The following is a 14,229-nucleotide window of genomic DNA, read 5'->3' as shown; positions in this document are numbered from 1 at the left end:
CTTCGGCGGACCTCCCGCAGGCGTGCCTGCGGAGGGTCTGCTGGTCTGCGGGAGGTCCACCGAAGCCGCAGGACCAGCAGACCCTCCGCAGCCAAGCCACCGAAGGCAGCCTGCCTGCCGTGCTTGGGGCGGCAAAATGCCTAGAGCCGCCCCTGCTCTCCTCACTTCTGCTCCCTTTCTTTGTTTGAAAAGTTAAAAGTTGAAGTTTTTCTATATTATGTATTGGGCAGTTTGACTGAGGTCTGCTGTCTCCGCTATCTGCACAGAGCTGAGACAGCACACTGAAAGAACACACATACATGCAGCCAAACATCTGACCTCAGACTGAAACCTTATTGGTGAATTTAGCCATTGCCTTTCAGTTAAGAAAATCATACTTCATAAGGAGATCTTATTGTTTTGCTAGTCTCATCTGGAGTGAGACAGTAGAATAAACTTCCTTCCTACAGAGTTCAGTCCACTCTTTTTCCCTTCCTCCTCCTACAGATGTGACTCAAGAAGCTGGACATTCTCTTGCATCTGTATGAGAAGTCACTCTTGGGGCTAGTCCACCTCAGAATAAGGGGCCTACCCTTGGATAGGGGTGTAGATCTAGATCTGTGCAAATAAAGGGCAAACCACAGATCCCAAGGATGCCACTGTGAAAAAGCATAGGCCATAGGAAGCAGATACATCAAGGACCAAAATGGTCTTGTCCTTTTTATAATAGTGGACATGCTCTCAGTGTTGATGTTTTCCCTCTTTCAGGCATCTAGAGGATTTATGAGACCTTTCACTGGGCAGAGGAGACAAGCTAGAAGGCTCCAAATCAGAGTTGGAAGAGCCTTTTAAATAGTCAGTGGGCATCAGTGATGCCCACCGTGGTGGAGTCACCAGATAGCTCAATTTGTCCCTAGGCTAATAGAAGCAGGGCAATATCAGTAATGGGGCTGGAACCATTATCAGTACCAAAAAGTTAGAGGTAGAGTACCTCACAGAAAGGTTTGTTACTTGGAAGGTTTCCACTATCAGCGCTGAAGAGCATGACTGAGTCGGTGTGCACAACAAGGGACACTTCAGTACTACCATTGAGGACATGGATCATATCGGTAACAGTCCCACAGGCCTCTGCACAGAGGAAAGCGCTTGCTTTTTTTTGTCAGTACTGAGGCTGCTGATTATAGTGATCTCCGTCCCAATGTTGTAGAAGTTGAGGGGCCTGGAATGGTCATTGGCACCAATACGACACCAACTTCCTCTGCCGGCAGAGAAGCGGATACTGACAGGCAGAGGAAGTCTATTGCTGCCACATATGTTTGTGGGGTCATCGGTACCAAAAGTGATGGTGTCACGATAGTGTCCATAAGTACCGAACTCAAAGGCCAACTAACAGCCTGGGTTGGATTCAACAGTACAGTACCGAGGTGAGAGGATCCCGGTAGCCGAGAAACACAGGTCAACAACCCAGCTCTACTCTGGGTGCCTGAATCATGTGGGCATTTGTGAGCCAGTCTTTGACAAATCTTGCTTCGATTTAGAGATACCCCAATCCTTTCTTTGGGTGCTTATACGTGGGACCTCGGGAGACATGGATCAATCCCTACCCCTTCTTGGGGGAAAAAATCAAATTCCAGGGATCTGACTGCTACCACTGTCAAGGTTGAAGACGTCTGGTCCCATGGCCCAAAGAGGTTCCCAGTACCAACTCAGGCCTCATAGTCTGTTCCATTAGGTGAAGATCTCTAGAAATTGCCCTTCTCTTTTTTTAAGGAATGGCAAAGGTTACACATGTGCTTCTAAGCACAGCAATCAGCATGTTGGGGATCATGGTTCAGGATAGAGACCATACAGTGGGCAATATTTCAAGCCCAGAGAATGCTGCATACCCCTTCATGCTGAGTATCACAAACTAATTACAAACAACAATAAACTACAGGCACTACTTGCTAAAAAATAAGACTATTTACAAAGGTATCAAAATTGTGATGCAGAGGAAAAAAAATATGAGGAGAGGATTTGCACATGGGAATCTCTGACTAAGGAGGAGGGTCAGCCTCTGAGGGGGCTATGAAGAGGGTGTGTGCACACGCCACCATGACAGGTACTGCTATGGAAAAAAAGTCTCCATTTCCAGTGATCTTGGTGCACATAAGTGGAGTACATATCTGCAACCACTCAAAGAAGAACTATGGGTTAGTGACTAGTAACTATGGGTTACAGATCACTGCTTTATAGAGTCAAATTCACCAGTGTGAAGAGAACCTGCATTAGTTCTATGCACCACTTAACCCACTCTCCTGCCCCACAGAAATCTCTTTAGAAGTCCTATGATTTTTTTGTAAAACTCTTGTGCTGACTTGAGGGGAACTAAATAGTACATAGATTTTCTATTGGCTCCTTACACAGACCTGAATTTCACAGTTATTGTATATATATTCAGCTTTTTTTCTCATGTTAGCAAACATTTAAAATATCCTTATTATTTTAAAAAATATCTTGGTCTATTGGTGCTCTTTTTATAACACACGCAACCACAAAACATCTGTAAATGTGAATGTAGACTGGCAAGTCAATGAGTCATTACACATGGGTTAAAATAATTAAAGAACATTTGCAGTTGGTTAGATGGTTATTGAAAGTTATGTGGATTGAGCTAACCCATTTTCTAAAAAACATTAGGCCTCATCTCACATTGCTAGTAGTGCAAGTGTGCATGGGACTCCAACAAAAGCAACACTTTGCTACTCCTTATCCATGGGGACAGGGATGCAAGCATAGAGGCAATACTCTGAACCATGAATGTAATCAGATTTTCCAGAAATTTTGCATTTTTCTACCTCTTTCTTCTGATCCACTTCACAGGCACTTAGCAGCTCCCTCTATATTTCACAATGTCCCCAAAGAGGCAAAGACAAGCAATGGAACTTATTCAGTACACCCTTGGACAGCACCCCTTTTGGGAAGTTCTTCACCATTATTCCTTTCAGTGGGACTGGCTTTGGCAATTCTTCAAGTTATCTCCCACTCTAAAGAGGAACAGAGTTGGCAGTAACACTTCTAGTATCCCGAGCTCTTCCCACACACTGTAGTAATTTCTTACTTCCACTTACTGTAGAAGTGCCACTAGCAGTCCCCAAAATAGGGATGGGTCCAGAATAGCAGAAATTAATTAAATCTATGACTCCTTTGACAAATCACAATCCTGAATATGATAGTTACCGTATATACTCGTTCATAAGCCAAATATTTTTGGTAAAAAAGTGACGCATCAAAGAGCGGGGGTCGGCTTATAAACGGATCTGCACCAAAATTTGATGATTTTAAACTCTAGGCAGGGGTTGGCAATCTATGGCAAACGTGCCAAAGGTGGCACGTGAGCTGATTTACTGTGGCATGCTGCTGCCAGCTTGATGTCTCCACTGCCGGCCCCGCTCAGCCTGCTGCCGGCCTGGATGGACGGAACCCTGGGCCGGCAGTGGGCTGAGTGGAGTCGGCGGCCGAGACCCCGGCTGGAAGGGGCTGGCAGACAGAACCCCAAACCCAGCTGAGCTGCTCAGCCCGCTGCCGGCCTGGGGTCCCAGCCACTGGTCCACTCAGCCTGCTGCCAGTCTGGGGTTCCATCCGTCAGCCCCTGTAAATGTAAAATGTATTACTGGCACATGAAACCTTAAATTACCGTGAATAAATGAAGACTTGGCACACCACTTCTGAAAGGTTTCCGATCCCTGCTCTATGAAATCATTGAATTGAATATCTAATACATTGTCGTTTTGTTTACCTGGAGCGTATGCAGGCATGGAGCCCCTCAGCTCCCTGTGGCCACGGTTCGCCGTTCCCAGCCACAACGTCCCAACCCACCAGCGGCTTACCCTGACGGGCCGGGAGCCAAAGTTTTCTAACCCCTGAAATATAGGGTCAGCTTATGAAAGGGTCATACAGTTTTTGCTATTTTTACCTATCCATTTTGGGAGGTTGGCTTATAAACGAATGGGCTAATGAACGAGTATATACGGTAGTTTCTTTCAGTTCAGGATGCAGCAATATGGGTAGCTGCATACACCAGTAATTTATATACAGTTTTACAGTATCTTGTATAAACTAAGTGCCTACTTGCAGCTATCTGGTATGGGGTCATCTTTTCACTGAAAGTATCTGTCTGCAGTATAAAGAAATTATTATTAGTATGACAAAGGTTCTGACATTAAAACAATAATCTGTAATTGGAGTCAGGTTATTCCGTGAGTACACTAGAAACGTGCATCTCAGTCAATTCCCTTTTATTTGGTTAAAAGAAAAAATTGTTGAACTTAAAATATGAATGCTATTAAGAGAGGCACAGTTTTGTCAGGCTGTTTTGAGCATGAATTGTGGTGACCATTATGCTTCGAATTTGAAAGGAAATTAAAGCCTTATTGCCAAAAAGGAAGGTGTTAGATAATCCTGTAGGTTTTGCAGACACAAACACTGGTCAACCAGTCATTCAATTGGAATCTATGAAAACCGTTATTCAAGCATAGCTTCCATTTTACGATACTTCTGATAGCAGCTGCACAGAAATAAGAAAAAAACAAAACAAAACACCCCAAACAAACAAACAAGCCAGCATATCGTAAAGAAGGAGTCTTCCTCCCTGCATGAGGATGTCTGGTGACCTCAATGCGTACACCTAAGAACAGCATTGTTTGTTAGAGACGTTCAAAAATTTTCTGACAAAACGTTTTTCATCAGAAAACAGGGTTTAGTCGAAAAAAACATTTCACTAGGAAAATCCTCTAATTTTCAGTGGAATTTTTGTTATTTTTCAGACTTTTTGAAATATGTTGGTTTGAAATTGGATTTTTACCTGCTTTGCAACTCTTATCCAACTTTTATTAGTTAGAAAATAGTAAAAAAATTGAAAGTGTTAATGCTTAAAAGTGAAAGTGTCACTGTTAAAACTGAAAAATGTTTTCCCGGTCTCACACTTTCCCACCCTTTCAAGGTTGGAAACAGTAAAAGTGTGGGAAAATACACTTTTCCCCACCTTATCAGAATATCTGGACAAGCTAATTTCAAAAGGGGGTATTTTCATTGGAAAAATTCCAGTTCTCTGGCTAACTTTTAAGCATAGACCATAAGACCCCCACCACACAACTGATAAGCCAGTGGAAAGACAGGCTCTGTTACACAGACGTGGTTTTATACTCTCATGCCAGTTTCAGGAAAGTTCTGTATTAGACAAGCAGCATTTGTGCCATGCAAGGCAAAGTTAGCTAGTGAGTGATAAATAAAACTTCCTCATACAAATGAATAGGCAGCACAAAGAGACAGAGTTTTGCTCATTCAGAAAGACATACTTGAGTCCCACCCAACCCCCACTTTCGGAACATTTTCTATGTTTAGCCTTGACTACAGTCACGCTGGCTCTGTTGGGAATGACATTTGTGTGTTTTTAAATATGTCAGCAGAAAGGATTGTCCAGTATATGTAGCAGCTTTTTGTACATTTAGTGGGAGTCATGAGCATGACTTCCTCTACAGTGCACAGGAAATTCACCCTGTAAGTATGTAGAATATTTGGAATTCATAAATCAATCCTCTCCCCACTTTGACATAAGGACAGAAACAAAACAAATCATCCCCCCTAGCTGCAGGAAAGTTAAATGCCCTGCATTACATAAAGCAAATCAAGTTCTACTCTTGTCTTTCCTCCCAAATTGCAGCAATCACAGAAAGCCATGGCCATAAGAGGGCACCAGGAGAATTGTCATTTAGTTCACATCACTGGTGGTATGTACACTTCTGCTCCCCATTCCACTTCTTATGTCCTCCCTTTACCCATCTCTCGCTCTATATAACAAACAACAACAATCATTTTTGATTAATAAACCAGAATTTAAAAGAAAAAAATCCATTAAAAAGGCCTCCAAAATAATTTAAAATAACTTGATCCACAAGTGTGTGGAAAGAAGCTAAAAGGATCACTTTGGTCTCCTCCCACTTATTAACACCACTTGCTTTCTGCACAAGGATTCTCCTCCCTGAGGTCCTCCAACCTGCTCTGATCACCATAGATTTAGGGAGCAAAAATTAATTTTGGAGTTGCATGCTGGTTTTCTTGAGATCCCAAGCTGTTGGCCAGGGAGCAGACACCTTTGTACATGGCCACTGAGGCCTAGTCCTAGAAAAGATTTGCTGGTGTCACAATAATGGCAAACCCTACTTGCTTATATCAGTTTCCTGAACTAAATAGACTATAGTTGCAAAAGCACTTTTTTACCATACCTGGGCTTACACTAGGACTTTTTCAGGTATAGAAATGTGGAAAAAATAATCTCACACACACACACACACGCACACACGCGCACGCACACACCTGCCCCAATTGATATTATTGTATTGGCAAAAGTTTCTAATGTAGACCTGACCTCAGAAATCTTTCCTCAAAGTTAAACGATACAAGGAAAGTCCCAGCAGAAGTTTAATATTTAGTAGGAGGAATTTCCATCTCAAGCAAACTCAGTCCCTTCAAGGAGGGCAACCAGTCAAACAGAAGTATAGGGGAAACCCAATACAATTAAAAGGCAACACATTTAAGACTGATGATGAAGATGTGACATTATCTGATTAAAATATGACCACGTAGATCATTGCTGCTATCACTGTTATATAATCGCAACAAATTTTGTACAAAGTGTGTCAAGTAAGGTGTCAATGGAAAAGTTATGAATTGTTGAATATGATTATGCCATTTGTATGCATGTATCATTCTTGTATCTGAAGTTAAGAATATTAACTATGTACCTGTATTTCAAATGTTTGCTCCTGTGGTAACACCCACAAGGTATTTAGCCTGCTCATCTTGAAGGGACTATTCAAGTTAAATGGCCCATCAAGGAACACTTAACTCACAATGGACCATGGAAAATGCCTATCTACACTTAATGGACTTTCATGTGAACATTCTAACTAGAGTAATGGCCTCTGCTATGACTAAGCAAAGCATGCATGGACATGTGACTTGCCCATGTGACTCCAACCACCATCTTTTTACTTGTAATTTTCCACAGTGAGAACAATGGGTTTCCCTTCACTTGGCAGAAGCTATAAAAGGCCCTGGAAACATCTCCATTTTGGCATCTTTCCAGCTCAAACCTCTGGACTATGATGAACTTGTTCTAATGGGAGCATTCTAACCGAGGGACTGAGGACCTTCCAATGATTTGGAAACAACCAGAGACTTAAACAAGCCAGCAGTTTATTCCATCACTGTGACAAGCCTGATCCAAGAGCTTTGCAAATGTTGTGTGTATTTGATTCCTTGAACCAATTTTTAACTCTCACCTTTCTTTCTTTTTTTTTTTAAATAAATAAACCTTTAGATATTAGATACTAAAGGATTGGCAATAGCGTTATTATTGGGTAAGGTCTGAGTTATGTATTAACCTCAGTATTTGGCTGTTCCTTTAGGATCAGAAGAATCCTTTGATTGATGAAATTGGTTTTAAAGAACCACTCATCATTAAGTCTAGTGTCTGGGTGTTGAATCCAGGACTGGAATACCTAAGGAAGCTGCTTTGCTGACTTTTTGTTAGCCAGTGTGGTGAATCAGAAGTTTACTTTTGTTGCTGGTTTGGTATATCTCATGGAAGAATAACCACCAGTTTTGGTGTGTCTGATCTATTTCTCAGCAGTTTGTCCTGATTTTGGTATTTTCAGTTGTGACCCACAAAGGCACAGTGACAGTGGTGTAGTCTGGCTAGTATCCACAGAACCAGGTCAATTAAACTTTGGATCAGAACTCCACACTACTAGAATTTGAAATTGAGAGTTTTAAAGGTTAAAGATCACTGACCATGAGCCAGAAGGCATCAGCAGAAGCAATCAATCTGCAAGCCCTGAGAGCGAGCCTGTGGCTTGAACATGAACAAAGATGGGCAGAACTTCGAATGCAAGAGAAGCAAGCCTTGGTCCAGCTTGAAAAAGGAGCCTTGGTCCAGCTTGAAAAAGGAGCCAAAGAGAGAGCCAAGTAAGCTAAGGACAGGGCTCACCAGATGCAACAAGAAACTGACAGACTTAAGCTTCAAATCAAAAAAACCATGGAAGAACAGCAGAAACTGTATCATCTCAGAAGTCCAGTTTATAATAATGTTGGTATGTTGTTTGATTATGACATGACATATATGTTTAATCAGGTTGATGTCATAACCCAGTCCCAAAGCGAGTAAGAATATGACTCTTCTGTGTTATCTGTGACTAACAGGGAGAATTGTGAAGGGAGGGTGTATGACTCTAAGCAGCTATTTGTGCTATGCTATGCAGCTATCAATTATGCTATGACCAGGGAGAGGGTGTCTCTAAGCTTGGGAAGGTGGAAAATAGCTGTTTGTCTGTGCAAAAAAGCAGTTTATATGTGAATGATGTTTCTGAATGTCTATCTAATATCTCAGAAGTGAATCTGGAATTAAATGAAGCAGAGAGAGAACTCATTGATCAGGAAAATATTTCTCTAGAGCAGATTAAAATTGATGGTCAGGTTAAAGCCCTAATTGAGGAAGAAAATGGTAGATTTTTTGTGGGTGATGGATTGTTGGCAAGTAAAGCTTGTGAAAGTAAGCCTGAACAAGGTAGAAGTGATTTGCTTAAAGTAGCTCAGAGTAATAAGCCACTATCTGTGGAGAATAGCAGTTTATCTGTTGGCAGTGGCAACTTGCCTGTTACGGAAGCTGTCCCACTGTCCAAGTATATGTCTGAAAATCAGCCATGGGTACTGGGACAAAGGAAAGGATATCTCCAATTGTTTGTCTGTTAAGAATAGCAGTGTGTCTGCTTTAAAAGTGTCTCTCTCTAGCTCTTTGTCCGTAAAGCAGACAGAAAGTGCTTCTCAGCTTATGCTACTTGAGAATTTGTCAATTGCCCCAAATTGGTTCTGGATTTAACTAAAGCCCAGAATGGAAATGTTCCTAAGTTTGTGTCTGCTAGGGAGAATGACATTGTAACTAGGTCACATCCAGTTAGTGTCATAACAAAGTTCCAGGGATCAGGTGATTCTGGTGCTTTTATTTTGCCTGTTGCTAGTGGGTTGAAGAGTATGACAACTCTGTTTAACCAGGTAGATATCATGGCCAGGACACAAGAAAAGCATGAAGGTAATTTAACTGTGTTACCCACTGACAATGTGGAAACTTGTAACAAGGAGGGAATGGTCCCTAAGCTTGTTTGTGTTGAGCCTGGTGACCTATATGTTGCCAGCAAGAAGAGTTGCAAAGGGGAGGAGAATGCTTTTAACCTTTAAACTATGGAGTCTAGCAGCTTGCCTGAAAGGGGGTTGTGTAAAAATCCTCCTAATGGGCCAGAGATGATTCTGGGTGTCAGGGAAGTTCAGGAGAAGTTGGTTGTGGCTCAGCAAAGCAATGCTTCTGTGCAGCAAGATAAAGGTGAATTGTTGCTTAAAGCAGCTCCTAAGGAGAAGAATCCTTATGGTAGTTTTTGCAAGCAGGGGTGTGGAAGTGAATTTGATTGATGTAGTTTCAGTTCCTAACTGCCAGTCTCTTTCAGATGTGTATGGATCCACTGACCCAGCTTTAGAAAGATCCAGTATGGATAACTTAGAGAAGGTGTCAGATGGAATGAAAATTGTCAGGGAATTTGAACAGCCCTATGATGACCAAGTGGCTGTGCTTGACCAGCTTGTTGGGGAGACAATGTTGTTGAAACATGAATGTCTCCATACTGACTCTTTGAGTAAACAGTCCGTGTCTCAGGTTTAGAGGGAAGACTGAGTAGCTGAATCTACAGAACAGGACAGCTGTGCAATTAATCTCTCAAGAATACAGGGGAGGGCAGGCAAACTTTCATCTCTAGATACTTTGGATATGATTTGTAGTCTCTTAGTGGACTTGACATCTGATTCCATGTGGAAGCAGAGGTTGGTAATGGAAGGACAAAAGAACCTTGAGTCTAACATGCTAGTGAAAATGAATGGTATCTCTTTAAGACAGAGTCTAGCCTTGGGATTGGTAAAGGTTAAGGATCTGAAAACATAAACAGGCTAGTGTGTGTTGATGTGAATTACCTGACTGACAGTGGGGAGAAAGACTTGCTCATAGCTGTTAGCAGAGAGGACACAACTAGCCAGCCAATGGATTATGTTACACAAGAGAGCTCAGATTTTGACCCTCCAGGACAAGGAGGAAGGGAAAAACTTCATCCTGCAAATGAAAGCCATGAGTTAACTCTAAACTACCAAAACCCCAAAGGTATCGAACAAACTGACCTCATAAATTGTGTATCTAAACAAAAGGCGTGGCATGACAAAAATGATTGTAAATATGCATTTGTAATTAATTTGATGTTAATATTAATGCTAATGTTAACTTTTGTATCTAGTTTGTTGCTAATACCAAAAACTGTAAAAATGTACAATGTGCCGGATCTTTTGGCAAAACCCTTGAACATGTTAAGAGTGATACATAAGAACACACTTTATGTTAAAGGGCTTTGTGATAGTGATGTTGCACAGCTAGTGAAACTGTATATAGGAGAAAAGACATTACACACCTAATGTGCTGTATGAGAAGGGAAACTGAGGAACACCTTCATATTGCTTTCATGGCTAAATGCCAAGATTCCTACACTATGGAGAACATTAATATCTACTTTGACTTGATGTTAATTGGGTTCCAAACATTTGCTAAAGCTTGTATGGATAAATTAGCTATTTTCTTTAGCTCTTGGCAAAATCACATGAGACATTCAGTAATTATGCTGAAAGAGCAATCCAAGCTCTAATAATACAGGACCAAGAATGGAAAGTTCATATGATGCATTCAGCAGTGTCTGTGACTCCTCTTCCTGCATCAATTTTGCATTGGGGGTGTGACATTATCTGATTAAAATATGACCATGTAGACCACTCATCATTAAGTCTAGTGTCTGGGTGTTGAACCAGGACTGGAATACTTAAGGAAGCTGCTTTGCTGACTTCCTGTTAGCCAGTGCAATGAGACAGAAGTTTACTTTGATTGCTGGTTTGGTATATCTCATGAAAGAATAACCACCAGTTTTGGTGTGTGTCTGCCCTATTTCTCAGCAGCTTGTTCTGAATTTGGTATTCTCAGTTGTGAACCATGAAGGCACGGTGACAGAAGAAATATTTTGTTTGTTTACTCACAACACACAATTAACCTGTGGAAATCACTGCCACAAGTTATTGTAATGGCAAAGGTGTTACAATGAAATGCATATTATGAATTATTGGTTACCACAGAAGGCTCTTACACTAGAAAAAGCTCGGTATAAATGGTCTATTCAAAGGGTCTCCACAAGAGCTGGTTATAGCTAGTCATTATGGGTAATTGGACAGGTTATGCACTACATTTTTTTCTGGAAAGTAGATAGATGAGCCATCTCCAGTGGACACTTGATATAGTCAGACCTATTTGAGGTCCCTCCGTGTAGCACAGCAGCTGCACAAAAAGGGTGTTAATATCTAGGCCCACTTGAACTAGATAGACCATGGATAATTTTGGGACCCTGTGTGCCATATGTGCAAAAGTTAGTGTCTTCCCAGGTAAAAATTACAAGGCGAAGCATGGAACAATGTGCTAAAAGCAAAGGGACACAGACCAAGGGTGAGAACAAAGGGAGTTGTTTCTTGGTAACAGGACTTGACTCAGTGATGTCTTAGCTGGAATTTCTGCAAATGGAGTTGCTTGTGTGAATTTTTTGCCCACTTCTGTTCAAGGCAAGAAGGATATTGTGTAAATAAATTACACAACAAGCTGCTCTTAGTCTGTCTTCAATTTATCTTCCAAAGGGAAAATGATGCCTTGCAACCCCTCCAAATCAGCGACCACTCCGTAAAGAGCCAATAATGTTAGCAAAGTAAAAAGCTGAGAGTAAGGATCAGAAGAATAAGAAGAAATACATTAATCTCCCAGCTGGCATACCAGTACAAGGGATATTAGTTCCCATGATTCAGCACAAAGACCAATCACTAATTGCTTGAGGATTGGAAGAAGCTTCTTGCATAGGCATTATGACCAAATGCACCCCTGTATTCACACTGCACACACTAGTGTAATAAACTTTGTACAAAATATGCCTTCTGAGGTATCATTTGAAAACGAGTAACTCATGGGTCAATAATATCATGATGAAATGTGTGTAGCAACATTGTATGTAACATTATAAAGTTATAAACATAAGCTGAAATGAAGTCTGAAATATATTTACCAGATAAGTCTGGGTAAACCAGTTTCTCAAGACAAAGGACAAGCTGATGCCTCTACCCAGGTGTCACTGAAGTTGACTGGCAATCACTGGTCATTGGCCATTCTTTCGCAATGAAGTGGGGCAGAAACAGGTCAATCTGCATTATAGCAAGCAACAGCATGCAACCTCTTTCACCACAAGACTCCATGTCTTATCTAGGCATAGCCCTCAGGAAAATGCATTTCAAAGGGTTACTGGACTATAAATGTGAAGGGCAAAAATACCCCCCGATTATCCTTCTCTCTCTCTCTCTTTCACCTAAAATGACAAAAGAACAAGCCTCTTGACTTTGGGAGGGATCCTGATATGAACATTTGGCCACCAATGTTTCTGGGAACATGTGGTAAGGACTTTACCTTGAACCAAGTCTACTTTGTTAAGTTTTATCACTAGAAAGCATTTTATCTTCATTCTCTTGTAACCATTTCTGACTAATGCCTTGTACTTGTACTCACTTAAAATCTCTCTCTTTGTAGTTAAATAAACTTGTTTTATTCTTTAATAAAAACTAATCCAGTGCTGTGGTTAAACTGAATTGGGTAGGTAACTCATTAAAATAGCAAACTTCTGTACATTAATCTCTTACAGAGGCAACAGATCTCCAATATCTGGACAGTTCAGGTGAGGGCTGGCTGATCCAGAACTCATGTTTTTTGGGAAAAATTAGGACTGGGAGCATGTTGAGGTCACCCTGCAAGTAGTAACCAAGGCTTCTGGAAGCTGGAATGTGGCTGGTGTGCTGCTGACAGGCTGCTGGGTTCATAGTTGATGGATCAGGCTTGTGGCTTATACACAGACACTTGGGGTGTGACAGGCTGATTGTGAGTGACCCAAGTTGGAATTTACAACAGCAAAGCATTGTGAGGCACCAACGTTGCAGGGCATGTGTGACAACACCACACTGGTCTGGATTGTACCCTAGAATGTCTTAGGCATATTACTGAATAATTGTCTGTTATAGGGGCTTCATGATTTTTCTCTGAAGCATCTGGAACCAAGCACTCTTGGAAGCATGCTACCAGACTACATGGACCATTTGTCTGATCTGGTATGATCACTCCTATTTTCCTGATGTCTGGAGGCATGAGGACATGGTTGGGAGTCAGGGAACCCTGGGTTATGACCCTGCCTCTGGCACTGACTTATTGTACAGCCTTGGGCAAGTTACTTCAAACTCTGTCTCAGCTTCCCCAGATGTAAAATGAGGGTAATAGTACATACTCACCTATCTCCCAGGGATGTTGTGAGGATTAATAAGTTGGTAACTGTATAGTACTTTGCACTCATAAGGCACTATAAAAATGCAGCACTCAGTCATTAGAAGTGTATGTTTCCCCCTACTGACACAGGAACTCCAGAGAGATTTCACAGTTCAGCAGAGACAGGTAATTGTTTGTTTAATAAATGGCTGAGATTTCAATACTAATCTGTTAGTAGTCAATAACTGAGGCCAAGCAGTCATTAGATCAGATTTCTATCATACTGTACTATAAAAATACCTTTGCATAGCAGTATAGAAAATACTTGTGCCATTTGGAAGGGGTTAACAAAAGTAAAAAAGGTGTTTACTGTCCAAAAAAGGACTGCTTTAATGAGGAAAACTCCTCTGTGTGTATTTCTTGTTGGAGAAATCCAAATACTAGATCCTCCCATGAGTCATACCTTGGAATATGAAAACCACCCACGAATGTGGAGCAACACTTACTAATGAGATGGAGTATAAACCCTTGTCAGAAGTTGTAAGCATTTACAAGTTTACTTCTGCTTAAATGATCAGTTCCACTAATGCCCTGTGAACAGTTCATAGGTTGGACAATGAAGCAAAGCCAAGTGCCATCATACTGTAGCTGAAACATGGGTGAACTTTGAAACTGGAAGAGAGCTATTATCTGGGTCATGAACTGAGACTGGATTCCTCTTTTTCTGAGTCTCAGCTCTGCTCCTCAACTCTGTGCCTCAATTCACCCATCTGTCAAATATACCTACCTCCTTAATA

The 14,229-nt window shown here is 41.3% G+C and overlaps 1 protein-coding gene and 1 long non-coding RNA gene across 2 annotated transcripts in view; one reads left to right on the top strand and one right to left on the bottom strand.

Moving 5' to 3' along the window:
* Positions 1 to 14,229, bottom strand: part of RBFOX1 (RNA binding fox-1 homolog 1) — a 2,584,986-nt gene that overhangs the window by 2,002,733 nt on the left and 568,024 nt on the right. The gene's annotated exons all lie outside the window — the stretch shown is intronic.
* Positions 13,152 to 14,229, top strand: part of LOC123344027 — a 50,601-nt gene continuing 49,523 nt past the window's right edge. Inside the window, exon 1 of the long non-coding RNA XR_006572435.1 lies at positions 13,152 to 13,281. This is a non-coding gene — a long non-coding RNA (uncharacterized LOC123344027). The remainder of the gene's footprint in view (positions 13,282 to 14,229) is intronic.

This window comes from Mauremys mutica, chromosome 11 (assembly GCF_020497125.1).
Source record: "Mauremys mutica isolate MM-2020 ecotype Southern chromosome 11, ASM2049712v1, whole genome shotgun sequence".
Lineage (NCBI taxonomy): Eukaryota > Metazoa > Chordata > Testudines > Geoemydidae > Mauremys > Mauremys mutica.
This window is presented reverse-complemented; position numbering and strand designations above follow the sequence as displayed.